The sequence below is a fragment of the Anolis carolinensis genome, unplaced genomic scaffold, assembly GCF_035594765.1.
Source record: "Anolis carolinensis isolate JA03-04 unplaced genomic scaffold, rAnoCar3.1.pri scaffold_12, whole genome shotgun sequence".
NCBI classification, from domain to species: Eukaryota; Metazoa; Chordata; class Lepidosauria; order Squamata; family Dactyloidae; genus Anolis; species Anolis carolinensis.
Window position 1 is genome coordinate 2,413,928 of NW_026943823.1, and position 17,537 is coordinate 2,431,464.

The following is a 17,537-nucleotide window of genomic DNA, read 5'->3' on the forward strand; positions in this document are numbered from 1 at the left end:
TGGTGTAATTTAAATCTAGTAATTGGTTATTTTTTGCTGATATCCAAATCCCTAAGTATTTTATTTTGGCTGGTGTTTCCATGCCTGAGATTTCTTGTAGCTCTTTTTGCTTCCTTTTGGACATATTTTTGGTAAGGATCATTGTTTTCTTTTTATTAATTTTAAGGCCTGCAACCCTTCCGAATTCTTCAATTTTTGCCGTCCACTTTTGAATATTTTGAATTGGGTTTTCTATGATACAGATAACATCATCGGCAAAGGCACGGTACTTGTAATCCTGTTTATCTAATCTAATACCTTGTAAGTTTGTGTCCTTTTGAATTGCTCTCAGCAGAATCTCTAATGCCATAATAAATATTAACGGGGATAGGGGACAGCCCTGTCTTGTTCCTTTATTGATTTTGATTTTACTCGTCTCTTGCCCGTTGATAAGTATTTTCGCCCATTGAACATCATAAATGCTATTTATGCCATTTTGAATTTGTGCGCCTAAATCTAATTCTTGAAACAGCAATTTAAAAAAAGTCCAATTCAAGTTATCAAAGGCTTTCTCTGCATCCACAGAGAGAAAACCCACTTCTCTTTGATTGTGTTGTTCATAAAATTCCAATGCGTCAATAATTGTTCTTACATTATCTTTGATAGATCTAGAGGGGAGGAAACCTGTTTGATCTTCTCCTATCCATCCCTCCAGGAATTCTTTCAGTCTATTAGCTAGGATTTTTGTAAAGATCTTGTAATCGGTATTTAAAAGCGATATGGGTCTATAATTCCTAACCTCGGATAGATCTACACCTTCTTTAGGAATCATTGTTATTGTGGCCTCCCTCCATGATTCTGGAATGACTTGAGTTTGTAGTGCCTGATTCATCAATTTTTTAAGGAATAAGATTACTTCTGATTGTTCTAATTTATAAAAGCCAGCTATAAAGCCGTCCGGACCCGGCGTTTTATTACTGTCAAGACTTCTTATTGCCATAAGAATTTCTTTTTCTGCTATCTCCCTGTTGAGGTCCAATCTTTGCTCGTCTGTTATTTTATCCAATTTCTGTTTCCCTAGGTATTCTGTTATATTCTCCGGGTTGATATTATCTTTGGAGTATAGGTACTCGTAATATTTTTGAAAAGCCTCACTTATTTCTTTATCTGAATTTACTATTTTTCCCTCCGTTTTAATTTTCATAATCTGTTGATTTTGTTTTTTCTTTCTTATTAACCTGGCTAGCCACTTCCCTGGTTTGTTTGCGTTTTCAAACGCTTGTTGCTTTACCCATTTTATTTTTTTGGCGACTTCTTCTAGGTCCCATCTTTCCTTCATTTTTACCAGGAGCGCTAAATTTCTTTTTATTTCTTGATTTTTGGGGTTAGCTTTTAATTCTTTTTCTTTTCCTTCAATTTCTTTATTTAACCTCACCCGCTCTAAATCTTTTTGCCTTCTTTTGCTCGAATTTAATTGTATAAGAAATCCTCTAGCTACTGCTTTATACGCATCCCACACAATTTGGGAGCTTGTTTCACCGTTATCATTTATACTAAAGTATTCCTTAGTCATCGCTTTAATTTTAATAATATCCTGCTCCTTTTTAAGTAAGTTTTCGTTTAGCCTCCATTTTTTTTGAATATACTTCTTATTTATTATCATTATTAATGGGCAGTGGTCTGATAAATCCCTAGCCAGTATATCTATCTTAGATATTGTTGTCGATAGTGATTTGGAGGTCCAGATCATGTCGATTCTGGACCATGCTTGGTGCCTGTTAGAGAAGTGTGTATAATCTTTTCTCTTGGGGTTTAATTCTCTCCATGGGTCTATTAAGTCATATTCTTCTTTTAGTGCTATAAGGTTTTTCGGCAGGGATGGTGTAACCTTCACTCTCTTGGTTCTATTTGTTTTGTCTAGTTCTACGTCTAATACTCCATTGAAATCACCAAGGAGTATTAAGTGATCAAATTCTGAATTCTTAATATTTTCTGTCAGAGTTTTAGTAAATTTTGATTTAGGACCATTAGGTGCATAAATGTTACATATTAAAAATTTTTCCTTTTCAAAGTCTATAGTTACTGCAACTACCCTACCCTCATTATCCTTAAATGTTTCTTTGGCTGGAAATTTATCATCTATATATAAGACAACTCCTCTTTTCTTTACATTATCTGCCGAAATGAAAGATTGGCCTAGATAGCCTTTATTCAATAACTTAACATGCTTAAGATCTATATGCGTTTCTTGAATTGCTATTATGTTATATTTTTCTTTTCTTAATTTATTAAATAATCTATTCCGTTTATTGGGTGCATTCAGCCCATTAACATTGTTGGAAAAGCATTTCAATTGACAACTAACTTTACTCATCTCTATGGGTCTCTTCATCTTCTTTTGGTCCTTCCACCTCTGAATCCTCTTGGTCAGTGTTCAAATCCAGTTCAGCCACTGTTGCATCCTTATGTTTCGGTGATTCAAACCTTCTTTTTTTGGTTTCTTTAGGGTTTTTGCCACTGCCTGATGATAATGATAACCTATTGATATTTACATCTTTCTTAAGCATTCTGAAAAAGTCTTTAGCCTCTTCTTCCGTGGTTACCCAGATTTTGTCTTCTTTATAAGTTGCCATTAGGCCTTCATATCTCTCCCATCTGTATTTAATTTGTCTCTTCTTAAGTTCATCTGTGAGGAAATAGTACTTCCTTCTTCTGTTTAATGTTGACTTTGGGTATTCTTTTAAGATAATCACTTTCCTCTCCTTGTACCAGATTGGGTTCCGCGCATTTCTTCTAAGGACTTCATCACGTGTAGTTTTTTTTTAGGAAATGTACAATAACATCCTTGACTACTTTGTTTTTCTTGGTATAGTTGGACTGCACTCTGTAGACTCTGTCGATCTGCCCACATGCTTCCTGCTCAGTACACTGCAAAAGCTGGGCTGTTAGTTGGGTTATCACCCACCCTATATCTTCCTTTTCTTCTTCTTGCACATTTCTGTATCTCAGTTGAAATTCCAGGGCCTGGTACTCTAATCTTTCTTGCATTTTTTCCAGTTTTGATCCCTTTTCTTCCATAATCTCAATCTTTTCTTGCAGTTTACTTTGCGTTTTATCATTCGTCCTGTTTGCTATTTTTAGGTCACTAATGTCATTAGAGTTTTTTATAATTTCTTTCTTCATTGCACCGATCTCCTCTCTCCATTCTTTCTTTAGACCTGCCATTTCTTCTTGAAATGATTTATATTGCAGGTCCTGTTTTTTGGCCATCGTTTGAACCTCATTTTGCAGAAGGTCCTGTTTCTCTGAGATTTTCCTAATCTCCATCAAGATATCTTTTAGACTTCCCTCCTCTGGGAGTGAGGACCTCCTTACGTTTAATCTGGAGTCCATTCTATCTTTCTCCACTTTCCATTTAGGGATTGCCATTGCTTCGAGTTATATAGCTCAATGAGTGCTATTTGCTAATTTTGGGGGATAGTCCGTGATGGTCACTTAGTATTTTAGCCTGTCACGTTTATACCAACCAGCATTTATAGCTATTAGTCATAGAGTCATACAAATATAGCAAGGATTTCTCCGTTCTCTTCCCCTTGTATATAGCTGGTGGTAAGTGGTAGTAAATGGTCCTCACCGTTGATTATAAGTGGTCTCCGCCGCTATTTTAGCCCTCAACATGCACTGCTGGTTCAGGACTGAGTTGAGGTCTCTTTGGTTCCTTTTCCCTTATCGCTCTCCCTTCTGATCAGACCTATCCGTTCAGCCTTTTATCAGCTCCCCTCTCTATTTCAAGCCACGATACCTTGCTCTGGGAGCGGCGCCTGAGTTAGTTTATTTTTGTTTCCCCTTTTTGGTCAGGACTGTATTGGTAACTGCACTGCGTTTCGTTAAGAAATGTCCTCCCGGAACACTTGCCCGTTCCTTAGGTTCCCTTCTGTCCCTTCTGTCCCTTCCGGTTCTTTAGCTATTGCATCAGGCACCACTTCCTGTAGTTTGTTTAAAGAAGGGAATCCCCTAGACACAACAACATGGCGCCAAGGACACCCACCTTCCCAAGGTAATACCCTTCCCTTGTGAGAGCTCTTCCTCTCGACCACCGTGACTTCTGCCTATGGGTTTCCTTCCCTTGGTTCTTTCCTCTCGTCTGGCGGGGGCAGCTGCTAGAAGTTATTTATTTGCTTATCTCTCTATTGTTAGTTTGTTAATCGGATAATTAGATAGCTGCTAGTCCGTTGCTCCGTTGCACGATAGATGTTTATAGCCGCCAACCCACCAAGTAGCCGTGGCCACTGACTATTAAATACCAATCGGTTTTCGAGTTGTTCAGCATAAGGTAGCCCTCGGCTTACCTTTTATTCTCGCTTCTACAAGTATGCCGCGGTTAGGCAGACAGATAATACGGGTTGATTTCCCCGCTTCCCGCTTGTCGACCCGCCGGTCTTGGACCTCCGGACCCACTAGACCCTTACCCTTGAGGGGCAAGGTTCGTTGGGGCCGTCGGAGGTGAGCCAAAGGTACCGGCGTCTCTTCCCAATTCGATCCCTGGGAGGAGAGGGAGCTGCCGCTCTACCTGGTCAGACTTGCGGTTGGTTCCCTCAGAGCACTGAAGGGACCCTGCCTGTCGCCATCACCACGCCACCGGAAGTCCCCACCTTAAACAACTTCTAAACAGGCTCAAAGGGGCAAAACGAACCCTGGACCACCCTAATGGGGCCTTAAACAACTTCTAAACAGGCCCAAAGGGGCAAAACGAACCCTGGACCACCCTCATGGGGCCTTAAACAACTTCTAAACAGGCTCAAAGGGGCAAAACGAACCCTGGACCACCCTAAAGGGGCCTTAAACAACTTCTAAACAGGCTCAAAGGGGCAAAACGAACCCTGGACCACCCTAAAGGGGCCTTAAACAACTTCTAAACAGGCTCAAAGGGGCAAAACGAACCCGGGACCACCCTCATGGGGCCTTAAACAACTTCTAAACAGGCTCAAAGGGGCAAAACGAACGCTGGACCACCCTAAAGGGGCCTTAAACAACTTCTAAACAGGCTCAAAAGGGCAAAACGAACCCTGGACCACCCTCATGGGGCCTTAAACAACTTCTAAACAGGCTCAAAAGGGCAAAACGAACCCTGGACCACCCTCATGGGGCCTTAAACAACTTCTAAACAGGCTCAAAGGGGCAAAACGAACCCTGGACCACCCTAAAGGGGCCTTAAACAACTTCTAAACAGGCCCAAAGGGGCAAAACGAACCCTGGACCACCCTAAAGGGGCCTTAAACAACTTCTAAACAGGCTCAAAGGGGAAAAACGAACCCTGGACCACCCAAAAGGGGCATTAAACAACTTCTAAACAGGCTCAAAGGGGCAAAACGAACCCTGGACCACCCTCATGGGGCCTTAAACAACTTCTAAACAGGCTCAAAGGGGCAAAACGAACCCTGGACCACCCTCATGGGGCCTTAAACAACTTCTAAACAGGCTCAAAGGGGCAAAACGAACGCTGGACCACCCTAAAGGGGCCTTAAACAACTTCTAAACAGGCTCAAAAGGGCAAAACGAACCCTGGACCACCCTCATGGGGCCTTAAACAACTTCTAAACAGGCTCAAAGGGGCAAAACGAACCCTGGACCACCCTAAAGGGGCCTTAAACAACTTCTAAACAGGCCCAAAGGGGCAAAACGAACCCTGGACCACCCTAAAGGGGCCTTAAACAACTTCTAAACAGGCTCAAAGGGGAAAAACGAACCCTGGACAACCCAAAAGGGGCATTAAACAACTTCTAAACAGGCTCAAAGGGGCAAAACGAACCCTGGACCACCCTAAAGGGGCCTTAAACAAATTCTAAACAGGCCCAAAGGGGCAAAACGAACCCTGGACCACCCTAAAGGGACCTTAAACAACTTCTAAACAGGCCCAAAGGGGCAAAACGAACCCTGGACCACCCTAAAGGGGCCTTAAACAACTTCTAAACAGGCTCAAAGGGGCAAAACGAACCCTGGACCACCCTAAAGGGGCCTTAAACAACTTCTAAACAGGCTCAAAGGGGCAAAACGAACCCTGGACCACCCTAAAGGGGCCTTAAACAACTTCTAAACAGGCCCAAAGGGGCAAAACGAACCCTGGACCACCCTCATGGGGCCTTAAACAACTTCTAAACAGGCTCAAAGGGGCAAAACGAACCCTGGACCACCCTCATGGGGCCTTAAACAACTTCTAAACAGGCTCAAAGGGGCAAAACGAACCCTGGACCACCCTAAAGGGGCCTTAAACAACTTCTAAACAGGCTCAAAGGGGCAAAACGAACCCTGGACCCCCCTAATGGGGCCTTAAACAACTTCTAAACAGGCCCAAAGGGGCAAAACGAACCCTGGACCACCCTCATGGGGCCTTAAACAACTTCTAAACAGGCTCAAAGGGGCAAAACGTACCCTGGACCACCCTCATGGGGTCTTAAACAACTTCTAAACAGGCTCAAAGGGGCAAAACGAACCCTGGACCACCCTCATGGGGCCTTAAACAACTTCTAAACAGGCTCAAAGGGGCAAAACGAACCCTGGACCACCCTAAAGGGGCCTTAAACAACTTCTAAACAGGCTCAAAAGGGCAAAACGAACCCTGGACCACCCTAAAGGGGCCTTAAACAACTTCTAAACAGGCTCAAAGGGGCAAAACGAACCCTGGACCACCCTCATGGGGCCTTAAACAACTTCTAAACAGGCTCAAAGGGGCAAAACGAACGCTGGACCACCCTAAAGGGGCCTTAAACAACTTCTAAACAGGCTCAAAAGGGCAAAACGAACCCTGGACCACCCTCATGGGGCCTTAAACAACTTCTAAACAGGCTCAAAGGGGCAAAACGAACCCTGGACCACCCTAAAGGGGCCTTAAACAACTTCTAAACAGGCCCAAAGGGGCAAAACGAACCCTGGACCACCCTAAAGGGGCCTTAAACAACTTCTAAACAGGCTCAAAGGGGCAAAACGAACCCTGGACCACCCTCATGGGGCCCCAAACAACTTCTAAACAGGCTCAAAGGGGCAAAATGAACCCTGGACCACCCTCATGGGGCCTTAAACAACTTCTAAACAGGCTCAAAGGGGCAAAACGAACCCTGGACCACCCTAAAGGGGCCTTAAACAACTTCTAAACAGGCTCAAAGGGGCAAAACGAACCCTGGACCACCCTAATGGGGCCTTAAACAACTTCTAAACAGGCCCAAAGGGGCAAAACGAACCCTGGACCACCCTCATGGGGCCTTAAACAACTTCTAAACAGGCTCAAAGGGGCAAAACGTACCCTGGACCACCCTCATGGGGTCTTAAACAACTTCTAAACAGGCTCAAAGGGGCAAAACGAACCCTGGACCACCCTAATGGGGCCTTAAACAACTTCTAAACAGGCTCAAAGGGGCAAAACGAACCCTGGACCACCCTAAAGGGGCCTTAAACAACTTCTAAACAGGCTCAAAAGGGCAAAACGAACCCTGGACCACCCTAAAGGGGCCTTAAACAACTTCTAAACAGGCTCAAAGGGGCAAAACGAACCCTGGACCACCCTCATGGGGCCTTAAACAACTTCTAAACAGGCTCAAAGGGGCAAAACGAACCCTGGACCACCCTAAAGGGGCCTTAAACAACTTCTAAACAGGCTCAAAGGGGCAAAACGAACCCTGGACCACCCTAAAGGGGCCTTAAACAACTTCTAAACAGGCTCAAAGGGGCAAAACGAACCCTGGACCACCCTAAAGGGGCCTTAAACAACTTCTAAACAGGCCCAAAGGGGCAAAACGAACCCTGGACCACCCTCATGGGGCCTTAAACAACTTCTAAACAGGCTCAAAGGGGCAAAACGAACCCTGGACCACCCTCATGGGGCCTTAAACAACTTCTAAACAGGCTCAAAGGGGCAAAACGAACCCTGGACCACCCTAAAGGGGCCTTAAACAACTTCTAAACAGGCTCAAAGGGGCAAAACGAACCCTGGACCCCCCTAATGGGGCCTTAAACAACTTCTAAACAGGCCCAAAGGGGCAAAACGAACCCTGGACCACCCTCATGGGGCCTTAAACAACTTCTAAACAGGCTCAAAGGGGCAAAAGGTACCCTGGACCACCCTCATGGGGTCTTAAACAACTTCTAAACAGGCTCAAAGGGGCAAAACGAACCCTGGACCACCCTCATGGGGCCCCAAACAACTTCTAAACAGGCTCAAAGGGGCAAAATGAACCCTGGACCACCCTCATGGGGCCTTAAACAACTTCTAAACAGGCTCAAAGGGGCAAAACGAACCCTGGACCACCCTAAAGGGGCCTTAAACAACTTCTAAACAGGCTCAAAGGGGCAAAACGAACCCTGGACCACCCTCATGGGGCCTTAAACAACTTCTAAACAGGCTCAAAGGGGCAAAACGAACCCTGGACCACCCTAAAGGGGCCTTAAACAACTTCTAAACAGGCTCAAAGGGGCAAAACGAACCCTGGACCACCCTAAAGGGGCCTTAAACAACTTCTAAACAGGCTCAAAGGGGCAAAACGAACCCTGGACCACCCTAAAGGGGCCTTAAACAACTTCTAAACAGGCCCAAAGGGGCAAAACGAACCCTGGACCACCCTCATGGGGCCTTAAACAACTTCTAAACAGGCTCAAAGGGGCAAAACGAACCCTGGACCACCCTCATGGGGCCTTAAACAACTTCTAAACAGGCTCAAAGGGGCAAAACGAACCCTGGACCACCCTAAAGGGGCCTTAAACAACTTCTAAACAGGCTCAAAGGGGCAAAACGAACCCTGGACCCCCCTAATGGGGCCTTAAACAACTTCTAAACAGGCCCAAAGGGGCAAAACGAACCCTGGACCACCCTCATGGGGCCTTAAACAACTTCTAAACAGGCTCAAAGGGGCAAAAGGTACCCTGGACCACCCTCATGGGGTCTTAAACAACTTCTAAACAGGCTCAAAGGGGCAAAACGAACCCTGGACCACCCTCATGGGGCCTTAAACAACTTCTAAACAGGCTCAAAGGGGCAAAACGAACCCTGGACCACCCTAAAGGGGCCTTAAACAACTTCTAAACAGGCTCAAAAGGGCAAAACGAACCCTGGACCACCCTAAAGGGGCCTTAAACAACTTCTAAACAGGCTCAAAGGGGCAAAACGAACCCTGGACCACCCTCATGGGGCCTTAAACAACTTCTAAACAGGCTCAAAGGGGCAAAACGAACGCTGGACCACCCTAAAGGGGCCTTAAACAACTTCTAAACAGGCTCAAAAGGGCAAAACGAACCCTGGACCACCCTCATGGGGCCTTAAACAACTTCTAAACAGGCTCAAAGGGGCAAAACGAACCCTGGACCACCCTAAAGGGGCCTTAAACAACTTCTAAACAGGCCCAAAGGGGCAAAACGAACCCTGGACCACCCTAAAGGGGCCTTAAACAACTTCTAAACAGGCTCAAAGGGGCAAAACGAACCCTGGACCACCCTCATGGGGCCCCAAACAACTTCTAAACAGGCTCAAAGGGGAAAAACGAACCCTGGACAACCCAAAAGGGGCATTAAACAACTTCTAAACAGGCTCAAAGGGGCAAAACGAACCCTGGACAACCCAAAAGGGGCCTTAAACAACTTCTAAACAGGCCCAAAGGGGCAAAACGAACCCTGGACCACCCTAAAGGGGCCTTAAACAACTTCTAAACAGGCTCAAAGGGGCAAAACGAACCCTGGACCACCCTCATGGGGCCCCAAACAACTTCTAAACGGGCTCAAAGGGGCAAAACGAACCCTGGACCACCCTAATGGGGCCTTAAACAACTTCTAAACAGGCTCAAAGGGGCAAAACGAACCCTGGACCACCCTAAAGGGGCCTTAAACAACTTCTAAACAGGCTCAAAGGGGCAAAACGAACACTGGACCACCCTAATGGGGCCTTAAACAACTTCTAAACAGGCCCAAAGGGGTAAAACGAACCCTGGACCACCCTCATGGGGCCTTAAACAACTTCTAAACAGGCTCAAAGGGGCAAAACGTACCCTGGACCACCCTCATGGGGTCTTAAACAACTTCTAAACAGGCTCAAAGGGGCAAAACGAACCCTGGACCACCCTAAAGGGGCCTTAAACAACTTCTAAACAGGCTCAAAGGGGCAAAACGAACCCTGGACCACCCTAAAGGGGCCTTAAACAACTTCTAAACAGGCCCAAAGGGGCAAAACGAACCCTGGACCACCCTCATGGTGCCTTAAACAACTTCTAAACAGGCTCAAAGGGGCAAAACGAACCCTGGACCACCCTCATGGGGCCTTAAACAACTTCTAAACAGGCTCAAAGGGGCAAAACGAACCCTGGAGCACCCTAAAGGGGCCTTAAACAACTTCTAAACAGGCTCAAAGGGGCAAAACGAACCCTGGACCACCCTCATGGGGCCTTAAACAACTTCTAAACAGGCCGAAAGGGGCAAAACGAACCCTGGACCACCCTCATGGGGCCTTAAACAACTTCTAAACAGGCTCAAAGGGGCAAAACGAACCCTGGACCACCCTCATGGGGCCTTAAACAACTTCTAAACAGGCCCAAAGGGGCAAAACCAACCCTGGACCACCCTAAAGGGGCCTTAAACAACTTCTAAACAGGCTCAAAGAGGCAAAACGAACCCTGGAACACCCTAATGGGGCCTTAAACAACTTCTAAACAGGCTCAAAGGGGCAAAACGAACCCTTGACCACCATAAAGGGGCCTTAAACAACTTCTAAACAGGCTCAAAAGGGCAAAACGAACCCTGGACCACCCTAAAGGGGCCTTAAACAACTTCTAAACAGGCTCAAAGGGGCAAAACAAACCCTGGACCACCCTAAAGGGGCCTTAAACAACTTCTAAACAGGCTCAAAGGGGCAAAACGAACCCTGGACCACCCTAATGGGGCCTTAAACAACTTCTAAACAGGCTCAAAGGGGAAAAACGAACCCTGGACCACCCTCATGGGGCCTTAAACAACTTCTAAACAGGCTCAAAGGGGCAAAACGAACCATGGACCACCCTAATGGGGCCTTAAACAACTTCTAAACAGGCTCAAAGGGGCAAAACGAACCCTGGACCACCCTAAAGGGGCCTTAATCAACTTCTAAACAGGCTCAAAGGGGCAAAACGAACCCTGGACCACCCTAAAGGGGCCTTAAACAAATTCTAAACAGGCCCAAAGGGGCAAAACGAACCCTGGACCACCCTAAAGGGGCCTTAAACAACTTCTAAACAGGCCCAAAGGGGCAAAACGAACCCTGGACCACCCTAAAGGGGCCTTAAACAACTTCTAAACAGGCTCAAAGGGGCAAAACGAACCCTGGACCACCCTAAAGGGGCCTTAAACAACTTCTAAACAGGCTCAAAGGGGCAAAACGAACCCTGGACCAACCTAAAGGGGCCTTAAACAACTTCTAAACAGGCCCAAAGGGGCAAAACGAACCCTGGACCACCCTCATGGGGCCTTAAACAACTTCTAAACAGGCTCAAAGGGGCAAAACGAACCCTGGACCACCCTCATGGGGCCTTAAACAACTTCTAAACAGGCCCAAAGGGGCAAAACGAACCCTGGACCACCCTCATGGGGCCTTAAACAACTTCTAAACAGGCTCAAAGGGGCAAAACGAACCCTGGACCACCCTCATGGGGTCTTAAACAACTTCTAAACAGGCTCAAAGGGGCAAAACGAACCCTGGACCACCCTCATGGGGCCTTAAACAACTTCTAAACAGGCCGAAAGGGGCAAAACGAACCCTGGACCACCATCATGGGGCCTTAAACAACTTCTAAACAGGCTAAAAGGGGCAAAACGAACCCTGGACCACCCTCATGGGGCCTTAAACAACTTCTAAACAGGCTCAAAGGGGCAAAACGAACCCTGGACCACCCTCATGGGGCCTTAAACAACTTCTAAACAGGCCCAAAGGGGCAAAACCAACCCTGGACCACCCTAAAGGGGCCTTAAACAACTTCTAAACAGGCTCAAAGAGGCAAAACGAACCCTGGAGCACCCTAACGGGGCCTTAAACAACTTCTAAACAGGCTCAAAGGGGCAAAACGAACCCTGGACCACCCTCATGGGGCCTTAAACAACTTCTAAACAGGCTCAAAGGGGCAAAACGAACCCTTGACCACCATAAAGGGGCCTTAAACAACTTCTAAACAGGCTCAAAAGGGCAAAACGAACCCTGGACCACCCTAAAGGGGCCTTAAACAACTTCTAAACAGGCTCAAAGGGGCAAAACAAACCCTGGACCACCCTAAAGGGGCCTTAAACAACTTCTAAACAGGCTCAAAGGGGCAAAACGAACCCTGGACCACCCTAATGGGGCCTTAAACAACTTCTAAACAGGCTCAAAGGGGAAAAACGAACCCTGGACCACCCTCATGGGGCCTTAAACAACTTCTAAACAGGCTCAAAGGGGCAAAACGAACCATGGACCACCCTAATGGGGCCTTAAACAACTTCTAAACAGGCTCAAAGGGGCAAAACGAACCCTGGACCACCCTAAAGGGGCCTTAATCAACTTCTAAACAGGCTCAAAGGGGCAAAACGAACCCTGGACCACCCTAAAGGGGCCTTAAACAAATTCTAAACAGGCCCAAAGGGGCAAAACGAACCCTGGACCACCCTAAAGGGTCCTTAAACAACTTCTAAACAGGCCCAAAGGGGCAAAACGAACCCTGGACCACCCTAAAGGGGCCTTAATCAACTTCTAAACAGGCTCAAAGGGGCAAAACGAACCCTGGACCACCCTAAAGGGTCCTTAAACAACTTCTAAACAGGCTCAAAGGGGCAAAACGAACCCTGGACCACCCTAAAGGGGCCTTAATCAACTTCTAAACAGGCTCAAAGGGGCAAAACGAACCCTGGACCACCCTAAAGGGGCCTTAAACAACTTCTAAACAGGCCCAAAGGGGCAAAACGAACCCTGGACCACCCTAAAGGGGCCTTAAACAACTTCTAAACAGGCTCAAAGGGGCAAAACGAACCCTGGACCACCCTAAAGGGGCCTTAAACAACTTCTAAACAGGCTCAAAGGGGCAAAACGAACCCTGGACCACCCTAAAGGGGCCTTAAACAACTTCTAAACAGGCCCAAAGGGGCAAAACGAACCCTGGACCACCCTAAAGGGGCCTTAAACAACTTCTAAACAGGCTCAAAGGGGCAAAACGAACCCTGGACCACCCTCATGGGGCCTTAAACAACTTCTAAACAGGCTCAAAGGGGCAAAACGAACCCTGGAGCACCCTAAAGGGGCCTTAAACAACTTCTAAACAGGCTCAAAGGGGCAAAACGAACCCTGGACCACCCTCATGGGGCCTTAAACAACTTCTAAACAGGCCGAAAGGGGCAAAACGAACCCTGGACCACCCTCATGGGGCCTTAAACAACTTCTAAACAGGCCCAAAGGGGCAAAACGAACCCTGGACCACCCTCATGGGGCCTTAAACAACTTCTAAACAGGCTCAAAGGGGCAAAACGAACCCTGGACCACCCTCATGGGGCCTTAAACAACTTCTAAACAGGCCCAAAGGGGCAAAACCAACCCTGGACCACCCTAAAGGGGCCTTAAACAACTTCTAAACAGGCTCAAAGAGGCAAAACGAACCCTGGAGCACCCTAATGGGGCCTTAAACAACTTCTAAACAGGCTCAAAGGGGCAAAACGAACCCTGGACCACCCTCATGGTGCCTTAAACAACTTCTAAACAGGCTCAAAGGGGCAAAACGAACCCTTGACCACCATAAAGGGGCCTTAAACAACTTCTAAACAGGCTCAAAAGGGCAAAACGAACCCTGGACCACCCTAAAGGGGCCTTAAACAACTTCTAAACAGGCTCAAAGGGGCAAAACAAACCCTGGACCACCCTCATGGGGCCCCAAACAACTTCTAAACAGGCCCAAAGGGGCAAAACGAACCCTGGACCACCCTAAAGGGGCCTTAAACAACTTCTAAACAGGCTCAAAGGGGCAAAACAAACCCTGGACCACCCTCATGGGGCCCCAAACAACTTCTAAACAGGCCCAAAGGGGCAAAACAAACCCTGGACCACCCTAAAGGGGCCTTAAACAACTTCTAAACAGGCTCAAAGGGGCAAAACGAACCCTGGACCACCCTAATGGGGCCTTAAACAACTTCTAAACAGGCTCAAAGGGGAAAAACGAACCCTGGACCACCCTCATGGGGCCTTAAACAACTTCTAAACAGGCTCAAAGGGGCAAAACGAACCATGGACCACCCTAATGGGGCCTTAAACAACTTCTAAACAGGCTCAAAGGGGCAAAATGAACCATGGACCACCCTAAAGGGGCCTTAAACAACTTCTAAACAGGCTCAAAGGCGCAAAACGAACCCTGGACCACCCTAATGGGGCCTTAAACAACTTCTAAACAGGCCCAAAGGGGCAAAACGAACCCTGGACCACCCTAAAGGGGCCTTAAACAACTTCTAAACAGGCTCAAAGGCGCAAAACGAACCCTGGACCACCCTAATGGGGCCTTAAACAACTTCTAAACAGGCTCAAAGGGGCAGATATACACCTCTGAGGATGCCTGCCATAGATGTGGGCGAAACGTCAGGAGAGAATGCTTCTGGAACATGGCCACACAGCCTGGAAAACACACAACCACCCTGTGATCCCGGCCATGAAAGCCTTCGACAACACATTGTTCTAGTCTTAGTTAATCGGTGACTTCATTTCCTGCTCAGAATGGAATCAGAGGTGGAAATGTTTCACAGACGCGCACACACAGCCTGTCACGCTAAGCCAAACATTTTTGCAGCACAACAAACACGGAGGAAGGTGACAAGCCGAACCAGCCTCATGCCGGTGATTGATATTCTAACCACCTGAAGCAAATGGCAAAATCTCTAGCATGCCACTGAGACCCGGGCTGTTAATTTGTTCGACTATTCAAACTGTGCAAGTGCGAAGGAGACTGTAATGACAGACTAATAAATAAAGCTCTCGCTGGGCACGGCGGCTCCAGATGCAAGCTGCCATGTGCCAGGAGCAAGAACGTGGTCGGCAGATTGATCTGACTCAACTCTGCCCCAAAGATCAGCAAGCCAGGCTCCACTGCGTTGGGTTGGGTTGCTGCTGAATTTGGAAAAGTTACTTTTCACGGCCAAGGGGTCCTCGGCGGTGACATTGCAAACAATTGATTTTTCCAAGCCTTAGGGTTCGATCACGTCACCATTGAGTTAAAACTATAACATGTATTTAAGTAAGCAACGTTTGGTTTCAAGGAATGCATCAAGAAATAATGTCGTTTGACACGACATTCAAGGCTTTGGTTCAAATGCTGTGGAATCGTGGAAGATGAAGTTCGGTGAGTCACACCAGCCCTTTTTGGCAAAGATCTTGCAAAACTACAGTGTTTGGTTTGTCCCCGGAGACAAATCAATAAAGAAATAGATCGATAGATGCTCGCAGATGCAACAGTCATAGTCCTCAGAGCAAAACCAACATTGTGCCACTGTGCTGATAACATGATGCACAACCAGTGTGACATACATACATACATACATATACATACACACACACACGTGCTTGGGTACCTGGCGATGACTGGGTTACGTAATTTGTAACACTATTTATGAGAAAAAGTCAGTCTTTTTTTATTAACACTCCCATTAGAAAATGCATTAGGATGTGGGTGAACTACAATTCAAGGTCCAAGGTCAAGCACCACCAAACCCCACCAGTGTTTAGAGTTGGCCATGTTGGATCTGCATGCCAAATTTGAGTCCGATCAATTGTCAATCGGGTTCAGTGATGTCTGGATGCAGGTGAACTACAACTCCCAAAATCTATCAAGCACCCCCAAACCATGCCAGTGTTCAGAGTTGGCCACATTGGGTCTCCGTGCCAAATTTGAGTCCGATCAATTGTCAATCGGGTTCAGCGATGTCTGGATGCAGGTGAACTACAACTCCCAAAATCTATCTAGCACCCCTAAACCAGTATTCAGAGTTGGCCATGTTGGATCTGAGTGACAAGTTTGGGTCCGATCCATTGTCAACTGGGTTCAGTGCTTTCTGTATGTGCGTAAACTACAACTCCCAGAATCTAAGGTTAATCCCCTCTTTAAAAACCCTTCAGCATTTCCTGTTGGCCCTAGGGATCCTGTGTGCCAAGCTTGGTCCAGGCCCATCATTGTTGGGGCTCAAACTGCGCTTTGGTTATAGGCAAACTATACATCCCAGCAACTACAACTCCCAAAAGTCAAGGTCAATTCCCCCCAAAACCTGACAGTACCCAAATTTGACTCTCGGCCAGAAATAATTCAGAATGAGAAAGATCTGCTGTTAACGTTGTCACCATTATAGCAGCAAAATCAGCCGTGCAGATTTTGGAGGAAATAAAAGGAAAAGCAAAGAAAGCTGAAGTCTAGATGCCAAACGGATTGGATTGCTTCTCATGGCACTCATTTGGAGCAACACTGACATTCAGTGGCCGTTTCGGTCTGACATAAAAACACCAACTCTTTTTCTTTCTACGGGGATTTTGCAAATGCATGAACGTGCAGCTGCTGAGATTGCAAAACAAAGGAAGTATCACGTCAATTGCAGTTAATTATCGCATTATAAAAGTGCTGCAAAGAGCGTCTGGACAGAAAAGAAGCACACAGGAGCTAAAACAGAGATATGTTTTTAGATATTTGAAAAACTGACATCTATATACAGTAGAATCTCACTTATCCAACACTCGCTCATCCAACGTTCTGGTTTATCCAAGCCATTTTTGTAGTCAATGTTTTCAATACATCGTGATATTTTGGTGCTAAATTCGTAAATACAATAATTACTACATAGCATTACTGTGTATTGAACTACTTTTTCTGTCAAGTTTGTTGTATAACATGTTTTGGTGCTTAATTTGTAAAATCATAACCTAATTTAATGTTTAATAGGCTTTTCCTTAATCTCTCCTTATTATCCAACATATTCGCTTATCCAATGTTCTGCCGGCCCGTTTACATTGGATAAGCGAGACTCTACTGTACCATATATACTCGAGTATAAGCCGACCCAAGAGAAAAAGAGGCTGAAGCAACTTTGTGAGATTGTAAACAACAGACGGACAGTATCAGTGAGATTGTAAACAACACAAATATAGTGTCCCTACTTTGCAGATTTTCACTTTTAGCGGGTGGTCCTGGAACGTAACCCCCGCAATAAGTGAGGAAACCCTGTACTCACATTTGTGTTGTGACTCAGCCGGAACCTCAGATTGACTCTGATGAGGATTTTTCAAATAAGTAGTCGTTTCAATAAAGTTTCATATTCAAAATCAGGTTCACAATGTCCCTGTTGTAGAAGATGAGGAACAGAGAGTTTTTCCTACAGCAGGGAATAATGTTGATGATACTGAAACTAACCAGGTGAAAATTGACTTAGAAAAGGAGGATAGTTCTCAGTCTGATAGCAAGCTGGCTGACACTAATGAGCAGGCTGGCCTTGATGAAACAGGCTCTTTGGATCGAGCTGACCATTTGGAATTCAGGGTTCGGAGGAGTGCAAACAAGAAGGAGGTCAGAGGC